General features: G+C 47.3%; 1 protein-coding gene and 1 non-coding gene across 5 annotated transcripts in view; both read left to right on the forward strand.

Annotated features, from left to right (window-relative positions):
• ABTB3 (ankyrin repeat and BTB domain containing 3) overlaps window positions 1–24091 on the forward strand; it is a 338658-nt gene that overhangs the window by 47007 nt on the left and 267560 nt on the right. The window lies entirely within an intron of this gene.
• Window positions 9774–9856, forward strand: LOC123567782 (small nucleolar RNA SNORD74). The gene has a single exon (XR_006690885.2). It is a non-coding gene; the product is annotated as a small nucleolar RNA SNORD74 (small nucleolar RNA).

Here is a 24091-nt window from a genome sequence, read left to right on the forward strand (position 1 = left end):
AGTACTCTGTACATAGTACATAGCACACATTTGGGAGGTAGCATTGGCAGTGTTTGAGAATATGGACTTAAGAGTCAGACAGTCTTGAGTTTGAATTCCAGAGCTAACACCTACTGAATGTATAGCCTAGACCAGGTTATTCAACCTTTCTTAGACTCAGTGACTTCACAGTTAAAGTGGTTGTAGCAGTGCCCACATCACAGGGTTGCTGTGATAATTAAATAAGATAATAGATAGAGAGTGTTTGCAGAACCTGATACAAAGTTGAGTGTTCATGGATAGTAACTGTTATTTGCGTTATGATGATGATGATGAGCAAACTTTTCTGAACCCTCAACTTGATCATCTGTAAAATGAATAATAGTTACTTTTTAGAGTTTTTGGGGGTATGAGGGAAATCACATATATGGACACAATACACACAGTAGACACAAAAAAATAGGTGTTTTCCTTTTTTCTCTACCAACTTCATAATGATATCAGATTTTAATCCCAACCCAGCTGTACTAGGTTATTTGGGTACCTTCTTCAGCTCCTCCCTGCCTCCCAAGTTGTGGAGGGTTGAATGAGCTGAGACAAGCACCTACCAATGTGGGTATGTAGGGGCTGTGCAGTAAATGTCATTTGCTATGACCCCCAACCTGTCCCACCATGTTCTTTCCTCCCTAAAGTGCCATTTTCATGATGGGATGGAATTTTAGGGGCCAGGGAGATGTACTGTGACATCGGGTAGGTCCAGCTTGGCACTGCACAGATCCTAACAGACAACTGCAATGCAGTGAATGACCCCACCTGCTGCAGTGAGTGATGCCACCTGAGGCAACTGACCCACCAGAAAGTGAAAAGTTAGACTTTATTCACAGCTGGATAGCATTCATGGAATTTGACAGCCCCTAAAGGAATGCTGGTTGCCAGAAACCACCTCACACTGGGATCCACCAACAGTTGGCTTCGATGGGGGGCACCCACTGGGAGCTGATGAAGCCCAGATAAGGGATAACATATCCTGAGAACACACCACACATCCCTGATAGCATCACTGCCATGAGCACCTTTCAGGCCACAGTCACTGTTCTAGAAAACTGCTGAGAATGTGCCACCTTCTCTTGGAAGCCTTCCCCACCCTGCCACACCCTGCCTTCCCAGCTGGTTGGCCCCTTTTTGTTTTGTGCCTCTTTGAACCTTTTATCAGTGTCTTTCAGTGCTTGGCACCCTAAGCACCAGCACACAGTAGGCAGTTCACAGATGACTGTTGATTGAGTAATTAAGAGATGAAGTCAGGGACCTTGAAAACAACTATTTTCCAGAGAAAGCATCATACATAAGGTCTCTGGATATAATTATTCTCCTGAGAATAGAAGAGTGAACATTTTCCTCCTCTTCTAAAGCCTTTAAAAGGAAAAAAAAAAAGGGGGGGGGGAAGAAGAGAGTAAAAAAGAAAAAAACCTAACACCAGGAAACAACTCTGGAGAATACCATTTGAGGCTGCAGGAAAAGTTCAGACTTAGGAGAAAAGATTGATTAGTTATGTCTGCTGGGGAGTGGGCTAGGAGGAGGGCAGCATGTAGGCTTGAGAGCTGCCATCTGTCTTCAACCCTTGACTAGCGACCAAATTAGTGAAAATCCAGCTTTAAGAGTGAAGCATGGTTTTTCTTCAGCCTCTAATTGGGATATTTAGCAAATATGGTTTACTATTAAAATGAAAATGGGGTGGAAAATATACAATTTTATAATCCACATTGAGTTTATATTGGTACCCTATCAACAGAAAATATATATTTTTTAATGCATGAGAAGGAAAGTGACTCCTTTCATCTGAATTACTGATTATTCTTTCTGGAAGGGATCCCACGGTATCCTGGGGACAGGAAGGAAGGACATTGCAAACTCAGGCTGCCAGAAGCACTCCACTGAGAGCCTTGCATCACTTCCTGCAGGTGAGGCTCAAGCAGAACTTGTAGGGTTCCCCACTTGGCCGTGCCGGTTGACCATTTGTTCTCTGCTGAGATCCTGTCAGGCAGCTGGAGCACAGCCCCCAACCATTCGCCAAATAGTTGGGACACAGGTGATTTGCTTAGATTTTGTCGCAGTTGGTACAGCCCGGTTCTTGTCTCTCCAGACTGCTTGCAGCTTTGTCCTTTGTTGGACGGTGCCTTCCCTCAGATCACAGTGAAGTGGAAGATTGGCAGTAGCTTCTGTGAATGGTATGCACCTGTACCTCATACCAAGGGGGTGGTAACCATAGAGGCTGTGAAGTGAAAACCCATCCAAGTTGATTAAAATTTGGTGAGGAAAAGGAAACTCTGTGCTTGTAGATGACTGATTGGCATGGAGAGTTTAAAACGTATACTGAAGTCAACCAAGAAAATGATTTACACCTTTTCTTCTTTCCTTTTTGTTTTGGATCTTGGATACAATAGAGAGTTGAATTATCCATACTCAGAAGTTCACAGACATTTTATCATCATGCAAGGACTCTCTCTCTCTCATTTTATTAATATTTTATATTTATTTATTTATTTATTTATTTATTTAAGACAGAGTCTCACTCTGTAGCCCAAGCTGGAGTGCAGTGGTGCAGTCTCGGCTCCCTGCAACCTCTGCCTCCTCCCGGCTCAAACAATTCTCGTGCCTCAGCCTCTGAGTAGCTGGGACTACAAACAAGCACCACCACGCTCGGCCAATTTTTTGTATTTTAGTAGAGACAGGATTTTACCATGTTGCCAGGGTGGTCTCAAACTCCTGAGCTCAGGCAATCTGCCTGCCTTGGCCTTCCAAAGTGCTGGGATTACAGGGGTAAGCCACCACTCCCGGCCTCTCTCTCTCATTTGAGATCTTCACTTTTTTCTCTTTTTCTGTATCTCCACTCCCTTGTAGGTACTCATCCAAGGTGTTTAATATATGCTCTTGGACAGGTACATGTCTTTGTAAAACATGTAAAATTGCTTTGTGTGTGTGTGTGTGTGTGTTATTGATTTATAGAAATCATATTGCACGAAGGAGCTTGTTCGGATCTTTCCATTTTCACCTATGTTCTCAAGATCTATCCATGTTGGTTGTACATCTAGCTTATTGTTTCTAATAGCTGCACAGTTGGTTCAATCAAGATAGGTTGAGTTATGCAGCAGTAATAGCATGAAAATCTTAGCAGCTTAAAATTACGCAGGTTTACTGCTTAGCCATATTACATATCCATCCCGTTAATAAGAGTTTTGCTTTGGAGACTTAGGCTGATGGAGCCTCTGCCATTCAACATGGCAGAGAGAAGAGCAAGTGGCAAATCACACACTGGCTCTTAAAGGTTCTGTCCAGAAGGTGACAAATAGCACACTGATTTTTAAAGCCTGCCCAGAAGTGGCTAAAACAAGTCACATGGCTATTCTCCACTTTAAAAGTGGTGGGAACTGCAAGCCTACTATGAATCTAAGAGGCGGAAACACTGGAAATATTTGGCGAACTGTATAATGACTATCACATAGTAGGCACCCATCATATTTTGTGTTTATCCATTCTTTAGTGATGGGCAACTAGTTGCTTCCAATTTCCTACTACCCTGAACAATAATGTCATGAATCTCCTTTCACTTGTTCCCATATGGACCCCGTGCAAGTATCTATACTCAGGAGTGGGTTGATTGGGTCACAAGGTTCATACGAACTTGGTTTCGATAATCAGTACCACGTGAGTCTCTGGAACTACTATGCCAGTCTAGACTCCCACCAGCGATGCGGAGGGGTTCGCATTTACCCATATCCTGTTTAACAATCAATATTACTCAACACTGTAATTTTGCAAATCCGTTGAGTATAATGTGGAATCTCATTGCTTTCATTTTCATTTATCGTATTACTAATAACTTTGAGCATCTTTTCATCTGCCTGTTGACTATTCTGGTTTCCACTTCTGTGATCTGCCTATTCATATCTACAGACCATTTTTCCATTGCATTTCCTTTCTTTTCCCATTGATTTATAGGGGTTCCATATGTAGTTAGATGTTAATTCTTTGTTGTATTTAGACATTGTAAATATCACTTTCCACTCTGCCACCTCTCTGTTAACTTTCTCCGCAGTATCTTTTGTTGAACAGAAGCCCTAATTTTGATGTAATCAAATCTACCAACTTTTTTTTCCTTTTTGCTTTTTGGTTTGTGCCTTGAGGATTTTATTTAAGAGGACCTTCCATGCCCTAAGTTCACAAAGGTATTGTTTCACTTTCTTCTGTTAGCTTTGTAACTTTCCTTTCACATTTAGGTTTTTCATCCACTTAGAGTCTACTTTTATATATTGTGTTTGAGAGGGATCCAAATTCATTTAGTGAGCCAGTTTTTCGACATTGTAGAACCATTCCTTTCCCCATTGAGATGAGATGCAACCTTTATTATAAATCAGGTTCAAACATGTTGTTTTTTTTTTTTCTTTTTGAGACAGAGTCTTGCTCTTGTCACCCAGGCTAGAGTGAATAGCGTGATCTCAGCTCACTGCAACCTCCACCCCCCAGGTTCAAGTGATTCTTCTGCCCCAGCCTCCCAGGTAGCTGGGATTACAGGCACCTGCCACCACACCCAGCTACTTTTTTGTATTTTTAATAGAGATGGGGTTTCACCATATTGGTCAGGCTGGTCTCGAACTCCTGACCCCAGGCGATCCACCCGCCTTGGCCTCCCAAAGTGCTGGGATTATAGGCATGATAGGCATGAGCCACCGTACCCAGCCCAAACATGGTTTGTTTTTTCCGCCCCCAACCCCCACCCCCGAGCTTTTATTCTCTTCTGAGCTCTCTGCACCTTATTGTTCAAGAAATAAAACAGAATGAGTTTTGTTTGGCAGAATTTGTCTGGTGTGTTCTGAGTAGGGGAGCCTTGATGATTTCCTGTAATGCTGGGAGGTGGTGAGGCATAACGAAACTAACGTGAAACTTGGGGTCAGAGGAACCCAGGCTTGGTCCTGGCTCCACCACTTATAGCCACGTGAACTTGAATGACTTCCTCAACCTCCCTGAGCCTCTGTTTCTACATCTATTCAACAGGGATGATGATATGTATCTCCTAGGAATTCTGTGAGAGTTAAATGCTAGAATATATGTAAAAGCATAGCTTTCAGTAAACGTTATTTTCCCTTTGATCATTGTCACCAGACAATAATAACTCTAACAGTAAGTGGTTTTCCCCAGGCCTTACCAAGATAGGTATAAATTGGGAACACATTATTCCTGATCCCCCAAATGTCACTGCCTCTTGTTCTCACCTGCTAATGGATGACTTCTCCTCAGTTCTTTCTGTGTATCCCCATGGTGGCCCATGTGGGCTCATGGAAGCTTCCCATTGGCCTTCCCAGCAATGGGCACACTTTCATTGGCACTGCAGAGGTCTCCAGGGACACACACTTTCTCCTCTTCCAAAGTCAGCCAATCAGCCCCACAAGCTTGGAGACAAAGGTATATGTAGATGCTTAGCCAGGAACATTGGGCAAGTCCTCAGAGTGCAGCTCTTGCCTGGGCATTTCTTCACATGGGCTTTAGGAACACAGTATTTCTGCCTGGCTCCCCTACCTCTCTCAGCCCTTTCCCCTGAAAAAACAGAGATAAAATCAAGACAAAGCATGGTCTCTGGGTCACAGGCTTGAGGGAAGCATGGGAAGTGTTGCAGCCGTGCTCTGGGCTGGGTGGCCTGGGGGAGGTGCTGAGCGTGTGCTGCTGGAAATAGTTTGGTTGAAAGGCCATGCAAAGCCAGCTCTGTGAAGGTGCTTCTTTGGCTGCCTTTCAAAAAAGGGATTTTTTTTTTTTTTTTACACTTTTGTGACTTAAGCTTTTGATCCCTTGGTTGTGGCTCTGTGCTGATACCTTTGCTGAGCCTTGAAGGGCTGTCAGGCTAGGCAGGAGGATCCAAAAGTTCTTTTCGACCCAGCACACTGGCCAAGAAAGGCTATCACCTTCCAAGAAGGGTGACCACCTCCTCCTATATGGCAGCCCTCAGAGGGCATTTATCTCAGCGGGCATTGGCCTGACCCACCCCACTTCTCCTCCTCCCTTTGGATTGTGTTTTGAACTACTGCTGGCATAGCCGATCAGAACACTCTTCCCTTCCCCCCAACCTTATAATATTAATAAAGCGATTTCATTCCTCTCTGGATCCTGGAACCTGTGTGTAGGCTCTGGCTTGATTCCAGCTTGAGTGGCAAGCAGGGAGATCACTCTGCAACTGTGCTGTGTCAGAATGAGACTAAATCCCATCTCTATGTTGCTTCTGCCAGGCTGACGGATTGGAGAGAAAGGAGATTTAGGAAATCTGCCCCAAACCTGTTGCTAAACAGCCTCACACTGTCTGTCTAGTCCCTGGAATGGAAGGATTTGACTGGCAAATCTCATTCTAGGATGAGACTAAGCTGCTGTCCTGCCAGGCTCCTACAAAGCTTTAGGGCAGAAGTATGGAGATGGGTTGGGGAGGTGCTCTCAGTCCAGATGCCCAGAGCTGGGCCCCGTTTCAGAGCCAGTTGCCCTCCAATTTTAAGCAGTAAAGTCTGGCCTAGTCTTTTGTAGTTATTCCTTTACTAGCAGAGGATACCTTGCTTTTCTCTCTCATTTCTTAAATACTCCTGGAGTTAAGGAGGTAAATAAATGTACGCTCAAGATAGATTATGAAATTGAGTTTTTTACTCCTCCTCCATTTCCATCTTAATAGTGCAGTATACTTGCTATATTTTTGTGTTAAACGTTAAGAGGAAGGCCATAATTTACTCTTCAAGCTCCATTTCCACTTATTTGATCTCCATTTCAGCTTGGATGGCAAAAATACTTGGTACTTCTGCCACTGGGGTTCTGTGATCATGGCAGACATAAGTAATTGAGCACAGCACTTTTTCTGACTGAGCTCAGATGGGACTTCAGGATCCTTCTCAACACAGTTCTAGACAGCTGCTACTCATGAGAATCAGCATGTGAGATGTAGGCTGTTTGCTCTCCTGCCCTGTAGGTACTCATCCGGTCTTCTTCATAGTTCTTTATTCATTCTATTTGGTACTTTGTACCTTATATGACAAAGTATCTTCACTTTGTAATATAAGATATAGTGAAGACCTATATATGAAAAAGTGAAGATATATTTTCTGTAAGTTGCTTCAGAGAAGAATCTGTGTTTGATTTACTTTTGCATCATCCCAATTCTGCCCTGTTGTCATCTTTAATACCTATTTGTTGGATCAATGAATGAATATATCTTCTCATTAAGGCTAAGAGGACAGTGTTGAAATTGTATGCAGAACCATCGTTAGGTCTTGCACCTCCTTCCCCAGAGACACATGAAGGAAAGCCAAGCAACAATTACAGAATACAAGAACATAAGCTGACAGTACATTTAAGCCCATTTCCTGCCCCAAACCAGAGCAAAGCGGGGATAGTTCATCTCATGTAAATTTCATAATACAGGAAACTGCCTCCCCTGAGCCAAAATTCAATTCAACTTGGCGTCTTTCTCAGCTTAGTTCCAGCAAGTGTGTGGCACTGAGAGGTAGGATAGAGCCTGCATCCTCAAGGAGTGTATTACCAAGAGGGCCATAGGTGTCCACATGACTAAATCAGCATAATAACCCCCTGACATCCTCTACAACCATTTGCCTCAGTGTTCACTGAGCTTAGCCGCGTGGACTTCCTGCCACACTTGAGGATACACACACCCCAGGGCCTCTGCCTATCATGCCTGGCAGCCACAGCTTCACCCCCTTGCTTCCCTCCGGGCTCTTCTCAAATGTCCCCTATGTCCCTGATGACCCCATCATTCTCTTTCCTCCTTTTCTTACTTTATTTTTTGTAGCACTTTAACCAGTGGACCTGTAGACATTGACTTATTATAGTCTTTGTTCATCATCTGTCTCCTATCCTGGGATGTGAGCTGCAGGGACATTGCCTCTTTGGCAAATTGCTGTCTCCCCAGTGCCAGGAGCAGGGTTTATCAACCTCAGCACCATTGGCATTTTGGCCCAGACAATTCTTTGTTGTGAGGGGCTGTCCTGTGCATGGTAAGATGTTAAGCACCATCCCTGGCCTCTACCCAGTAGTAGCCGGTAACACCCCCTCTTCTCAAAAAGAATGCCTCCAGACATTGCTAAATGTCCCCTGGGGGAGAGGCAAAATCGCCTTTGGTTGAGAACCACTGGCCTAGAACAACATAGGCACCTAGCAAACACAGATGTGTGTTGGGAGAATGAATGAACTCCGCATTGGTTGATGGTGCTCCTACTGTGTGCTGAGCACAGGTTTTCTCCCACTTACTGTTGCATCCGTGTGCACAGATGGAGCAATTCCCATCTACACTTCCTCAAAGGCTGTTCCTAAATGTTTCAGCTGGGTAGTGCCTGTAGGAAAATATATGAGAAGATTCAGGGCCCATAAGCAGAGAAGCCATTAGCTTGAACCCGTCTTCCTCTGCCTTGGCCCAGAAAGCAGACACTCCCTTGGGGTTCACTTTATGTATATAAAGCATCACTTTCCTTTGAGGAAGTGGGATGATTGTGAGAACATCATAAATCCATAGAGATAATATCCATAAAGCATCTAAAACAGTTTCAGACACACAGTAGTAGATGCTTAATAAATGGCAGCTGTGATACTATGCAGAGGCCTTAACTTGACCCCTGCTTGCCTTTCCAGTGTGCTCATCCCACATTCCCATCTCCAAGCTCCTCTATCTTGTAGATAAAGCAACTGAAATTGAGTCAGCTGGAGGAATGTGCCCAATGTCACACAGTCAGGAAGTGATGGAGCCGGACCCTGGAGCCCAGGTGTCTGGGCTGTGGGACCCTGCACTTTCTCTTCCCTGGAGAGAGGGATGGCCCTGTAACTCAGCATCCTGCACTTTCCCCAGCCTGGCACCTTCCATTCATGCTTAGTAAATATTTGTAGGGGAACTGAATGCAGAGCCCAGCAAATAAAAGTCAGACAGGATCAGTGCTGGAGTGGATTCCGTGCAGACAGTTCAGGACACGTGGGAGGTGGAGAGGACTTTCCAGCGGAATTGTTAGCGTGTCTCCTGGGCAGAGGCCTGGGTGAGCCCTCCCAGGGTGAGCCCACCAAGTCTCCATGGTGGGAGGGCTCTGGAATCTTCAGTTCTGTACCTGCAGAGGGAGTGGGCAGGGAAGGGGGCTGGGGGTAGCTGCAGCCTCCCCTCTGTCTGCCTTGGTGCCCTGTACCCTCCTCCTGCCTGGTCAGAGCACTTCTTTGTTCTCCCCTCTGCTCTGTTTTCCAAATCGGAGGCTTTGAGGTCTGCTGGGTCCTTTCCTTTTTCTACTTCCTACATCTTACAGCCCCTACCTGACTTCGCAACAGACACAGTTCCGGCTTCAGAACTGCCCTAGTTGTCTAACCTACATTTCCCATTTCCTGCTGGGCAGGATCTCTCACCTGCCCTTCGAGGCTGGGTTTGAGGCCGGCTCACTCCTGTCTCCCCGTGTCCCCCTCCCAGGCTGGGACCCTCCCACACCAAGTTCAAAGTTGGCTTTTCAAATCTTTGCACTTTGGGGCCAGGGGAGGCCCTTTTCCTGAGTGCTTTCATCCTTCCTGGCCTTTTCAAAGTGAGCTCCGTAGCGCCACCCAACCCGCTGGGACCAGGATTCGTGGCTGCCCTGCTGAAAGTCATGCTTTATATACATAAAGTGAACCCCAGGGGAGCGTTTGCTTTCTGGGCTCGGGCAGAGGAAGATGGCTTCAAGCTAGTGGCTTCTCTGCTTATGGGCCCTGAATCTTCTCATATTTTTTTCTACAGGCACCACCCAGCTGAAACATTTAGGAACAGCCTTTGAGGAAGCCTGTGTTGGTAGGGACATCTGAGAGTGTTGATGAATGCCAACGGCTCTGATGGAAAAAAGCTAATCAAAAAACCATTTAGGAGTAGGTTTCCTCTACAGTGAATAATTTGATCTTTCCTCATGCTCTGGTACCCAAACTCACCTGAGATCTTTGACTGTTTTCTCTCTTGGGCCCTGAATGAATGCTTTGGGATGGAGGAAGTAGCTGGCTTTGGAGAAAGGTTAAGTCTTTTTGGCTTCCTCTGGTCACGTGACACACAGAGAACCCATTTAACAAACAGATTCCTGGACTGAGGAACCTCCCTGAAATGGGAACACTAAGCCTTTAAGTGTTAGGGGTTCCCTTTAAAATAACAGTAGTGGCTGTGTGCTGTGGCTCACGTCTGTAATCCCAGCACTTTGGGAGGCTGAGGTAGGAGGATCACTTGAGCCCGTAAGTTTGAGACCAGCCTGGGCAACGTAGTGAGACCTTGTCTCTACTAAAAATACAAAAAATTAGCTGAGTGTGGTGACATGTGCCTGTGATCCTGGCTACCCAGGAGGCTGAGGTGACAGAGGTGACAACATGCTAGCAGCCCTCACTATGGACACCTCCTTGGCCTCGGCCTCCAGTGCTCTGAGGAGCCCTGCAGCCTGCCATAGCACTTTGGGAGCCCCTCTCTGGGCTGTCCGAGGCCGGAGCCGCTCCCTCTGCTTGCGGGGAGGTGTGGAAGGAGAGAAGCGAGCGGGAACTGGGGCTGCCCGCGACACTCACAGTCCAGCGTGAGTTCCGGCGGGTGCGGATGCGGGTTCGCCGGGCCTGGCACTCAGAGCAGCTGGCAGGCGCCACCAGCCCAGGGCAGTGAAGGGCTTAGCACCCGGGCCAGCAGCTGCAGTGGGTGCGCCGGGTCCCTGAGCAGTGCCGGCCTGCTGGCGCTGTGCTCGAGTTCCGGCCGGGCCTCAGCTGCCTCACCGCGGGGCAGGGCTCAGGACCTGCAGCCCCGCATGCCCAAAACTCTGCCGTGGTGGGCTCCTGTGTGGCTGGAGCCTCCCCCAGGAGCACCGCCCCCTGCTCAGCGGCGTTCTGTCCCATCAACCGACCGAGGGCTGAGGAGTGCGCGTGCACCGCATGGGACTGGCAAGCAGCTCGGCCTGCAGCCCTGGTGCGGGATCCACTAGGTGAAGCCAGCTGGGCTCCTGAGTCTAGGGGGGACTTGGAGAACGTTTGTGTCTAGCTGAGGGATTGTAAATACACCAATCAGCACTCTGTGTCTAGCTCAGGATTTGTAAATACACCAATCAGTACTCTGTATCTAGCTAACCTAGTGGGGACTTGGAGAAATTTTATGTCTAGCTGGAGGATTGTAAATGCACCAATCAGCACCCTGTCAAAATGGTCCAATCAGCTCTCTGTAGAGTGGACCAATCAGCTCTCTGTAAAATGGACCAATCAGCAGGATGTGGGTGGGGCCAGATAAGTGAATAAAAGGGCAACCTGCTCGGGTGGCCTTTAACATTGGTCTTGTGTTTTTGCTGTTTGCAATAATTCTTAGTGCTGCTCACTGTTTGGGTCCACGCTGCGTTTATGAGCTGTAACACTCACCATGAAAGTCTGCAACTTTGCTCCTGAAGCCTGCCAGACCACAACACCCCCGACCGGGAGGAACAAATAATTCCAGATGGGCCACCTTTAAGAGCTGTAACACTCACTGCGAAGATCTCCCCCTTCACTCCCATTGGCGAGACCACAAACCGACCAGAAGGAAGAAGCTCCGGACACATCTGAATGTCTGAAAGAGCAAACTCCTGACACACCATCTTTAAGAACTGTAATGCTCACCGTTCACCGCAAGGATCCGCGGCTTCATTCTTGAAGTCAGTGAGACCAAGAACCCACCAATTCTGGACACAAAAGGAGCACCTTAGCCCGGGAGATCAAGGCTGCAGTGAGCCAAGATTGTGCCATTGCACTCTAACTTGAAGGACCAGAGTGAGACCTGGTCTCAGAAATCATCATCATCATAAATAAAAATAAATAAAATGACAGCAGAAACAACAGCAACAAAACCAGGGCCGTGTCCTTCCCTTGGGCCAGTGGGGCACCTCCAGGGGAGAAGACAAGGGGCCTGGTGTCCTTCTACCTCTCACTGGCTGTGGAACCTTTAGCAGGTAGCTCCAAGTCTCTGGGCTCAGGTTCCTGGTATGTAGCACAGTGATGTTCGTTACTTAGCTGCTGGAGGCCAGACCTGGGCCAGATGGTCTCTGAGGTTCCTTTCCGCTTCGTTTCTGTGATCCCCTCCCTTCCACCTCCACTGCCGTCTTCCGAGCTGGACAGTTGTTCTTTATGGACTTCTCTTCCTGCCCTTGGAATCCTATACCCTTAAGCAGTGTTTCCTATTCAAACCTGCAGAGGCTTCCCTCCCATCACCTTGGGAGTTGAATCCAGAGTTCCTGCCTTGGCTGAGGCTCTGTACCATCCTGCCTGGGCTGAGCTGCTTTTCCAGCCCACTTACCCGTGCCCCATCTCTTGTTTGTCACTCTCCAGGCCCAGGGACCTTTTTGCTATCCCTTGGATAAGACCAGCAACTCTCAGCTTCAGTCTTTGCCCTTGCGGTTCCTTCTACCGGGATGGTGTCCCCCAGACAGCCCCATGGCCCCCATCCTCACTTCTGTCTGGTGTTTGCTCACCTCCTGGAAGACGCCCTCCTCTCCCTCCCTCACCACCCTGCGACCCAGCCATCCCCCTTCTGTCCTCTCATCTGGCCATATTTTCCTTCACAGGGTGTGTGTTACATATTTGGTTCTTTTGTTTCACTCAACTCCAGGAGGGCCAGGCTCTCTCTATTTTGTCACCACTGCATCTCTGGTCCCCAGAACTGTTCCCAGCACATAATTGTAGGCCTTGCGTATATATTTGATGAATGGATGAATAAATGAATTTGCATTTATGCTGCAAACTCCTTACTCCATGACTCTGAAACAGGTTGATTTCTCTGGACTCAAGTTTCTTAACTGAACAATGGGCTTATATTCACTCTAACACCTCACAGTGTTGTGTCTGGCTGCAGTTTAGAAGGAAAGCAGACCTGCAGCCATCTATCCACCTTCCAGCAGAACAGATTCTCAGGCCCCTTGCAGCCCTGGCATTGCATGATGCTATGATTCATCTGTGACCCTTGAAAGACCTGCCCTTAACTCCCGGAGTGCAGTACAGCAGTATAGGTTCTCAGCAGTGAGAAACAAATACTACTGCTGTGGCCCAGAGCAAACAGTTTTCTCCTTCATTCTGAGTTATGTAATGATGATCAGAGCTGCCTTTTATTGAGTGATTACTATATGCCAGGTTCACTTGTCGTTTTATTCAACCCTACAACCCTTGTGTTGAATGTGCAAGGTGCTCTCAGCAGCCCTGTTGTTCAGGTCAGGGGCCCAGATATATAAGGGGCAGATTCTCTGTTTGAGCCAGGCCCGTCTGAGTCCAGAGCCTGACATCTCACCACTGCTGTGTGTTTTTCTGCTCTTCAACGAAGAAAAAGAGTCAGTGGCTATTACCTGGACTGTCTTGGATATGGAGATGCACTGCTTAGATACCCCTTCAGGACTGAAGGGCCTCCCCCCACAGCTGAGGGGAGTGCTGCTGGTACAGCTGTCAGCTTTCAGTCCCCTTTGGAAGTTGACCTTGTTTGAGAGAGCTTCTGGGCCAAAGCCTCACCCCTCTCCCTAGGCAGCCCCTGTCCAGGGACTGATTGAAGCATCATCCTAGCTTGCTAACAACCACTAGAATGGGCTGAGGCCTCTGTTGAGACTGCATCACGGTCTAACTTCTCCCTCTGTCCAGTTTTGCTTCTCACCCTTCCCTGCCACTGGGGTTGAGCCCAAGAACACTTCCTTGAGAGAGAGAGTGCTCATTTATGTCTCCTCATTTGCTTCTTGGGGAACCCAACTTGCCTCAGGGATGTCTCCCCTGGATACCTGTGGACTTGTCTTAGGACTTAGAGGACCCCATGTGCTGGAAGTGACCATGTGCTTGGAGGTGACTGTCAATCTAGCTCCTCATTGTGGTTCTGAGTTGCGATATTTTCTGGTTAGACGAATAACTCTTTGCTGAGCTACTTTAAACACACACCATGGTCATTTTTGGCAAATGCCTGTTGAAGACGGATGCTTTGGGAATGAGAAAGGCAGAAATGGGATTACCATTGCACACAGGCCACACAGCCAAGAGGAAGACCTTGTTTTGGGAAGGCAGTGGGATGTGGCCAAATGTAATAAAGGCAGTAGGATGTGGCCAAATCGTGTTTAAATCAATGACAGCTCCATTCCGGACTTGTTTTAATCCCCTTGTAGTTTCCAGAAGAACCACAACACACACTTGATGCTCAAGAAGTGTGGGAAGAAGATAAATGAATCAGCAGGTAGGGAAGTAAAAGGGAACCAAGCAAAGGGAAAAAGTGGGAAACATAATCTCATCATAGACTTCAGGAGACCAAGCCATGTGTAAATTTCACAAACACCAGTGGAGTGCTCCCTTTGTGCAAAGCCAATGCCAAGGGCTGGGATATTAGATGATTCAGCCATGGTCCCTGTCCAGAAAACACTTGTGACTCAACCTTGGGCATGTCCCTTAACCACTTTCTTTGGCTTGGCTATAGACAGACATGGTCTCTTAACCTCAAGTCACTTAAATATTGGGGGATGATGGGTTTGCTTCCTCTTGGCATCTTCCTGCTCATCCCCTTACTTTGCACATCATTTGGCAATGACTGCACCACTGCCACCACAAATTGCTATTAATTGTTGAGCACTCACCATATGCCAGGACCTGCACTTAAAGCAATTTGTATATGTGCACACTATGGTATTTCATCCTTATAACAACTCTATAAGGCAGATACTGTCCTATTTTATAGATGAGGATCTGAGGCTCTGGGAGCATAGATAATTTGTCCAAAGTCTTGTAGCAAGTAAGTAGGGGAGCTAGGGCTGTCCAACAATGCGCCCCCTCCTCTTAGTCCCCCTCCACCTGGAGAAGCCCACCTGTTCATATTTTTAGTTCCCACCTTGTTCCCTTACAGGCCCTCATTTCCCTTGAGCTGTCTGGTTCTGCCTTTACACACTGGCTTGCCTTCCCTTTTTCCCTTATCACAGCCCGTCCTGACTGTTCATACCCAAACCTACAACTGTGCTGGCTCCCTCTGTCTTTGGGAATAAGAATGGATCTCCTGTCACTTGTGAAAACATCCCCTGATGGGTCTTTGGCTGCATGCCATGCCCTGCGGACAAGCATTGGGGTTCCCCAGGAGGCTGTAAAATAGGAGTCACTGGGATTCTGCCTGCATCTGATGTGAGAGCTGCTCCTGCTTTTGTAGCACAGAGTAGCAGATGATGCCAGAAGGAATTTAAGAAGCTTGATTTTTGGTCACAGCAGCAGGCAGTGTGGGGTAGTGGTTAAGCACCAGAGCCATCAAAGTTGACATCCTGGACTTACCATGTACCTGCTGAATGACCTTACGCAATTTACTGAACCTCTCTGAGCCTCCCTTTGCCCTTCTATATAATTGGGATAATAGTGAACTCCCATAGAGTTGCTGGAAAAGTAGGTGAGACATTGCATTTAAAGCCCTCATTGCTCCACCTGGTGCAGAGTAAGGGCTCCATAAATGGTCATGGTTGTTGGCATTGCTCTTGGTGTTAGTAGACCAGTTGATATGGTTTGTCTGTGTCCCCACCCAAATCTCATCTTGAATTGTAGCTCCCATAATCCCCACATGTCATGGGAGGGAACTAGTGGGAGGTAATTGAATCATGGGGGTGGGTTTTTCTTGTGCTGTTCTTGTGATAGAGAAGAAGTCTCATGAGATCTGAATGGTTTTATAAAGGGCAGTTCCCCTGCACACACTCTCTTGTCTGCCACCATGTAAGACATGCCTTGCTCCTCCTTCACCTTCTGCCATGATTGTGAGGCCTCCCTAGCCATGTGGAACTGTGAATCCATTAAACCTCCTTTTCTTTATAAATTACGTAGTCTCGGGTATTTCTTCATAGCAGTATGAAAATGGACCAATACACCAGCCACAAATTGAATATCCCCCACATCCTATCCTTTCTCATTCCTTTTCTTCCTTCCTCAATTTTAATCATTACCCACTACCAGCAAAGCCTAGTGCTGGGACAGTTGGAAACAGAGAGATGACAAAGACTGACTCAGCCCTGAGGAGCTTACAGAGCCCTCCAGAAGAACAAGGGTCAGTTGGACAAGCTGCCAGGAAGCCTTCGCTTTCAATCTCGGCTCCACTCCTTGCTCCGTGTCTCTGAAACAGGTTGATTTATCTGGGCTCAAGTTCCTTAACTGAACAATGAGCTTATATTCACCCTAACTCCTCACAGTGTTGTGTCTGGCTGCAGTTCAGAAGGAAAGCAGACTGGCAGCCATCTATCCACCTTCCAGCAGAACAGATTCCCAGGCCCCTTGCAGCCCTGGCATTGCACGATGCTGTGATTCATCTGTGACCCTTGAAAGACCTGTCCTTAACTCCCAGGGTGCGATACAGCAGTATAGGTTCTCAGCACCAGCAAATGTGTTCTGAACTGAGCGCTGGTAAACAGACCCAGTATTTATTAATGGGTGTCACTGGCCTGCTGCTTTGCGTTTTATCACCAAAGATTATGGAAGATTGGGAGTTCTTATTTCAGAGCATGCTTTATGGTTTTCATTACTCTCCTGAATCTCTGCATAATTTGCTGGGATTAGGGATGGAGTGCCTTTGTTTCTTTGTTTGCATTCTTTTCCTTCCATGTAAACCAGTAAAAATCAATAAAAAGCCAGCAGATGAAAGCCCTGCCCACGCCAGAACTTGGCTGTGTGTCCCAACATGACTGAGTTGGCCCCTTCTTGGTCAGGGAACAGGCTGAGTGAACCTGAACCTAGGTTTTTGTTTCTGTGTGGTCTCAAGGAGGACCACACCCTGTATTTACAGGTGGGGAAACTGACACCAAGAATTAGGAAATGACCTGTCTAAGGCTGATTTACCTAGCATCTATTGAACCCCATGCCGAGTCATTTGATAAATTATTTTGGGGTGCCTGCTGAGTGTAATTAGCAAGGATCAGGGAGTGGCTTTGTTTCTTTGCCTGCATTTTTCTTTTTAACCCTAAGCTGAGCTGCCATTCTGTCACAATAGTCTCCAAAACAGGGTACATGCATGAATGTGCACGAAAGGGCAAGAAGAATGTTCTAGAACATTTTTTCTTATCCTTTTAGTATGTATATACTTTGTGTATATTTTATAATAAGCTATATGATATAGTAGTACAGCAGTATATTATATATGCTATGTACGTGTCTCCAATATTACACTATATATTCAGTTATAGGTTTGGTATAATCTATAATTAAATATATAGTCACATATCAGGGAGGTATACATAAGAATGATAGGGATGTGTGATCAAAACTGTTTGGAGACCACTGGTTTAATGAATGTATAGCTGTTCCTGACCATTCTGTCTACACTACCCACCCCTCTTCATTATTCTCTTTTCCTCTATTCTGCCTGTGTCTTAATCATTCTCCCTGATATTTCATTGCATTTTTGTTTATGGTCTGTTTCCTCTACTAGAAAGGTAGCTCTGCATAGGTGGAGACTTGGATTCGCCTACTGTTGTCTCCCCAGCACCTAGAAGTGTAGGCTGGACACTCAGGGGCATGTGCTAAGTACTTGCTGAAACGAATGAATGGGTGTGCAGTCTCTGCAGACAGGTGAACACACATGCCCCACAAGAGTGGGCTGTGTACAGGCTTAGGGAAAGTACAGAGTAATCTGGGGATGCCAAGCAGGCATCTGATTCAGCCTAAGGTATGCAAAGGGGCTTCCTAATAAAGGGCTGCCTACACTGGCACCCAAGGAGTTGGCCAAGAAAGAGGAGAGCTCCAGGTGGGAACAGCAAGGGCAGATGGCAAGAGACTAGAGAGGGCAGCGTCTTCCTCAGGGCTGGGCAGTGTCAGGGAATTAATGGCAACGGATGAGGCTAGAAAGGAGATTAGATCTGTTCATCAAACGCTTCCACATTGTCTTCAGGAGTTGGGGCTGTATCCTAAGGGCAGGGGGAACCATTCCGACTGCAGCGTGGTGTGGTGTGTGGAGCATGGAGTAAGAGCCAGACCTCTGGATTTGCATCCTGGTCCTGTCATTTGTCAGCTCTGTGATTTGCAGTTATTTAACCTCTCCTGCCTCAGCTCCCTCAGCTGTAAAATGGGGATGATAATAGAATCAGCCTCAGCAGGGCATTGGGAGGATTAAATGAGCTAATTTATGTAAATCGCAGAGATAGCTCTTGGCATGTAATAACTACTCTATATGTGCAATTTATTATAATTCATTCCACAAATGTTTATTGAGCCCCCTATGGTCTCCAGGCTGGAGATGCAGTCGTGACCAAATCACACCTAAACCGTGGAGCTTGCATTCTAATTAGGGCAGAAAAAAACAATAAATGAAGAAATAAGTTAACAAGAACAAATCAGCCAGCATAAGACCAAGAAGAGAATTACAGTGGAGATGTCTAAAGGTGATGGGACTCCCTCAGGTTGGGCATTCCATAAGGACCCCCTGGAGGAGGTGACTTACTTGGAATGAGTTTGGTTGCTTTTGAAGGCCTGCAAGAATGAGTGTGTTTGCCATATAGTGGGCCCAGGGGAGGGAGGCTTTAGGAGAGATGGGCGGGGACCTGGCCACACAGGGCTTGTCTGTCAAGGGAAGGAGTTTGGATGCAAAGCCACTCGAGGTTTCTATGTGTGGTGGGATTTGACTACTTTTTAAAAGATCCTCTCTGTAGTAATTGTGAATGGGAGTTCACTCTTGATTTGCCTCTCTGTTTGTCTATTATTGGTGTATAGGAATGCTTGTGATTTTTGCACATTGATTTTGTATCCTGAGACTTTGCTGAACTTGCTTATCAGCTTGAGGAGATTTTGGGCTGAGATGATGGAGTTCAGCTATAAAAAAGGATGAGTTCATGTTCTTTGCAGGGACATGGATGAAGCTGGAAACCATCATTCCCAGCAAAGTAACAAAAGAACAGAAAACCAAACACTGCATGTCCTCACTCATAAGTGGGAGTTGAACAATGAGAACACATAGACACAGGGAGAGGAACATCACACACCGGGGCCTGTTGGGGGGTAGGGGGGGCTAGGGGAGGGATAGCATTAGGAGAAATACCTAATGTAGATGATGGGTTGATGGGTGCAGCAAACCAGCATGGCACGTGTATACCTATGTAACAAACCTGCATGTTCTGTACATGTATCCCAGCACTTAAAGTATAGTAATAATTAAAAAAATAATCCTCGTAACTGCTGCCTGGACTCATTGCAGGGTAGGAGGGTCCTTGACATGAAGAAGAAAATGGGCTTGCCAGTGCCCCTGCTGTGTCCCCTCACCTCCTCAATGTCACCTTTGCCCTTCATTGCTTCCAGTTCGCTTATGTTCTCCCTGACCCCACGTCAAGGCCCACTCTGAGGATCATTCCAGCTAAGAGCCAAATGACTGCAGCGGTTTACTTTGCAGCTCTTCGTTTGGGTGCCAGATTGGCCAGCCAGTGAGTGCCACACTTAGGGTGCAGACCCATTCCAGAAGGCAGGCCTATAGGCCCTCCACATTTGCCCTGCATGTACAGCTGGCCAGAGACCACTTGGTGCCTTCCACCCACAGCCTTGACTTTAGCATTTGCCTCTGTTGCCTGTGTGTGTGCCACATTTTGAGAGGCAACCTGGTGTAGAGGTGAAGCCAGAAGGCCCCAGAGACAGGCTGCCTGGGGTGGAATCCTGCTTCCACTCCTTGCCAGCCAAGTGACCTTGGGTAAATTCCTTAACCTCTCTAGATTCTGGTTTTCTCTTCTGTAAAATGAGGATAACCACAGCAACTACCTTACAGAGTTCTGAGTGAGAGCCCAGCACCTAGTAAGTGGTCAATAAGTGTTTGCAGTTATCAGTGTTGCTTTCCTGCCTATTCAAGGGGACAGGCACCTGTTCTCTGCCTACCTTTCAGAGATGGCTGCAGGATTAATGAGATAATGATTGTCGACTGTTTGGAGCTTTGCAGAACAAAGGCACTGCATGAATACAGGTGATTATTATTGTCATCTTTATGCTTTGCCTGGGTGAGCCTATTGTGGTTGACTGATTTATGGAAATGGGTGTCCCCAGGTGAACTGAATTAGTGATAAGGAAATTTCAGACAGTTCAGATAATCACAGGGTCTTCCATCTGCTCAGGGCCTTTCATTGTGAAAGCTTCCAGGGGGCTGTGTAAGATAGAACAGCAAGAGAGCACCCATCCAAGCATGGCTCCAAGTGTCCAGGTGTGCAGGCATCCACCTATCCATCCACCCAGTAATGAGCGTCAGAGCCAGGTGTGCTGAGCATGCTGCGCTCCAGACCCACACAGCTGCAGTCTCTATGGGAGTGAGGAAACAAGTGTGCTCCTGACAAAAATGGCAGTAGCTGAGAGCTCACTTTTCTGGGACATTTGCTGAGCACCAAGTCATGTTCCAAAGATTTTCCTATGTATTGATATGTGTGATTCTCAACATCCAGGGAGGTAGAAACCGATTTTACAAATAAGGAAGCAGAAAAGACCTGCTTAGGGCCATGTAGCTAGGAGGGGTGTGGCTGGGGTTTCGACTCAAGCAGGCTGGCTCCACAGCCAACAATTTCCTTAACGAGCATGTGACCATTTCTAATGAGGAAAAGAAGCCTCCCCAAATGTCAGCAGAAGGAAAAATAGGTTAGCTGAGAGAGCCAGTGGCACTGGCCCAGGATGGAGACCCTGGTTGGGTGTCTTTGTTCCCTAAGTGCCTCTTGGCAGGTGTCTTAGGTTGAGTTTCCTGGAAAAGAGACTCTTAAGAGGTGCCGGAAGGAAACTTATTGGGGATTGCCCCTGGGGTTAACTCAGGGATGCAGAACTGGTCAGAGAGAGAAATTGAGCTGTGATAGACTCACAACATAGGCCTCAGTCCGTCCCCTAGGAATAGCTCTCCAGAGTTGTCCCCAGTCCAGACAAGGGGGCCAGGTCTTTGTGCCCCCACACCAACTAGTCATTGGATACAGCTGCCCCAGGAGCGGGTGTGACCTTGAGATAGGCCTTCCTTAGGCCGAGCAGTTCCTGGGAAGAGACTCAGCAGGACGGCCCTGAACCTGCCAGCAGAGCTTGCAAGGAAAACCTACAGCCTCCACTGCAGGAGGCATTGCTCACGGAGCAATTTTATAAAAATCACCCTGGAATCAGGGGTTATAACCAGAAACCAAGGTGGTAGCTTGGACTTTCTGGCATTCTCAGCCCCTCCACACCGTGTCATGTAGCTTTTTCTTCTGTGTATCTGTTGATCGCTTGCACTTCTGCCCGTCCTCATACTAGGGCATAGTTCAGTACTTCTCCCTGGACTGGATTTAGACTCTGATGCCTACTCACTGAGCAGTGAAAATAAGCCTGATCTAGCTTCTTCTTTCCTCAAAGGCAGCCATTCATTCATTCTTTTTATTGTCTCCTCATCCCACATTTAGGTATTGAGTAAGTGACAGGTGCTGGGGATGCAGCAGTGAGAAGACGGACATGAACAGGCTCTGTCCTCATGGAGGTTGCCTTCTTGTGGGCTGGACATAGACAAGTCAACTCATGGAATACTTTCCAGCAGTGGTAAATGCTGTGATGAAAATAAAGCAAGGTATTGGGAACTGCTCTAAGCAGGCAATGCAAAGGTGTGTGAGTCAACACACCTAAGGGTGACAGACTGTTGACTTACACACCTTTGCATTGCCTGCTGAGAGCAGTGCCTGGTGTGGTCTCCCATTACATGACAAATATTAGTTATTTGATTATAATTGATGACAGGCTGAATTAACTGGCATCATCAGGTTTGGGGGCGGCCTGTCCTTCCTTCCTGCCGGCTGGGGTGAGGTTCCGAGAAGCCTTCCCGAGGTGTGGTGCTTGCTGACTCAGCAGTGCTCTGCCTGGCAGAGCTGAGATGTTCCTTGGAAAAGCTCCCACCTAGGTCCTTGCCCAGGCCCCCCGGAGCTGCCAATCACAGCTGCTCTGCCAGTATGATGGCTCATGGGGCCCAACAGCTACGTGCACCCTCCCCAAGCCCTGACTCAACTTGGGTAATCTTGTGAGAATGGGCGTTCTCTGGCATTTCCTGCTCCTCGCTGGCCTGGAAGACCTTGTGAGAACAGCCCTGCCCCCACCCTCCTGCCATCCTTACCGACATGCCCAGCCTGGCCTGAGCCAGGACCACAGCAGGCCTGGGAAAGGGGACCCTGGAACTTTGAGGATTCTGTGGAGTTTCACAAAACCAGGGTTTGAGTGAGAAGTCTGAGTTCTGGTCCAGCTCCTGTTGTGTGACCTTGACCCAGTGTTCTCTGGGTTTTAGTTCCTCATCTGTAAAAATGAGGCCTTACTAGACTTACCTTATTTCCATCTCTCACAGCTGTTCTCTCCTGCCTCAGGGCCTTTGCACTGGCACTTACCTCTGCTGGAATACTCTTCCCACCTCTCTACCTTTTATCTAGTAGACTCCATTCCTCCTTCAGGCCTCAATCAATCGTCCTACCTGCCTAACAAGGCTAGTTCACAGTTATCCACTCTGTTAGGACTACAGAAGACTATATTCCTCTCCCTTGTCATGAATCAGTTGTCAGTTGATATTTGCTTGTAGGATTCTTGACCAGTAACCATCCTTACATGCCCCATGAGGGCAGGCATCTTGCTGTCTTGTCTGTAGCTGTATCCCCAGTGCATAGCACAGAGCTTGGCGTGTAGTATATGCTCAATAAATGTTTGTTATGGAATGACTCTTCAAATGAGATTATATAGATAAAGGCCCCTTATAAATGTAAAGCAGTTAGCAGAAGGGAGGTGTTCTATTATCAGTGGGATAATGACGTTGGCCTGGGGGAAGCATCTCAGGATCTGCAGGGATTTTGGGTGACATTTCTAAAGCTAAAAGAGCATCTGCCCCCCATTCTGTCCTGAGTCAGCCTGTGCCTAGTGAACCCACAGCCCTGACTGATCATTCCCTTGGCCTTTGTTATAGAGCAGACCAGGGTGGGTGTCCCTGAGTGGCCGGCTGCTTGGTCTTGCTCAGCCTTTCTGTGTTACATCCTTTTCCCGCAGCTGCCACACACAACTTTCTAATTATGTCATGTCGTGGTGATGTCCTTGATATGTCACAGCACCCTGGGCTTCCCTGGGTGGGAGGCCGAGAAGTTGAAGAAAATGGAAAGAGTGTGTGTGTGTGTGTGTGTGTGTGTGTGTGTACACACTTGCAAGAAGATGGTGTGGATCAGACAGCTGCATTTTTTTTTTTTTTTTTTTGAGACAGAGTTTCGCTCTCGTTGCCCAGGCTGGAGTGCAGTGGTGTGATCTCGGCTCACTGCAACCTCCACCTCCTGGGTTCAAGTGATTCTCCTGCCTCAGCCTCTTGAGTAGCTGGGATTACAGGTGCATGCCACCACACCCAGCTAATTTTTGTATTTTTAGTAGAGACGGGGTTTCACCATGTTGCCCAGGCTGTTCTCAAACTCCTGACCTCAGGTGATCTGCCCACCTCAGCCTCTCAAAGTGCTGGGATTACAGGCATGAGCCACTGTGCCTGGCCAAGTCAGCTGCATTCTAAATCCACTTTAAACGTTCTCCCCCACCTTGAGCCTGCTCCTGTGGGTAAGTCTCCTTTGCCCCTCTTGGTAGTAGGCAGTCTGTGTTCTTGATCAGCCTATACCTAAGTTAGTGAATTTTTGTTGAGGGACTACTATGTGTCAAGTACTGGGCTAGGTGGTGAGGGCTCAGCAGTGGCAATCCAGGCAAAGTCTTTGCCAGCTTGTAGATGACTGTTCAGTGGGGAAGACAGATGTTAAACAAATCACCAGCTGTAATATTGATATGGTAACAAGTGTTCCAGGTACTTCAAAGAAGAGGGGCAGAGTAGGTGTCTCATTTTTGAGTTTATTCATTCATTTGTTGAACAGTATCTTAAAGCAACTGCTCTGTGCCAGGCAGCATGCTAGGTTAAGTACGTCTTGTCCCTGGGACCTTCCTAGACCACCAGGCCATAGCAGTGACTCCTTCCTCAGAACAGTCAGGACACCTGCCCCTGCCATCTGGGACTTGATAGTTTTTGACTTGTGCAATTAATTCAAATTTAGCACCAATATAAATGCACGTCTCACACAGGAGCCTTGTTGACTTTTTCATGGGATTGGTCCTTATTCCCCTAAATAGTTAAGACTCCTCCTCCCTCATCTTCCTCCTTCCCCTCCTC

This window comes from Macaca fascicularis, chromosome 11 (assembly GCF_037993035.2).
Source record: "Macaca fascicularis isolate 582-1 chromosome 11, T2T-MFA8v1.1".
Classification (NCBI taxonomy): domain Eukaryota; kingdom Metazoa; phylum Chordata; class Mammalia; order Primates; family Cercopithecidae; genus Macaca; species Macaca fascicularis.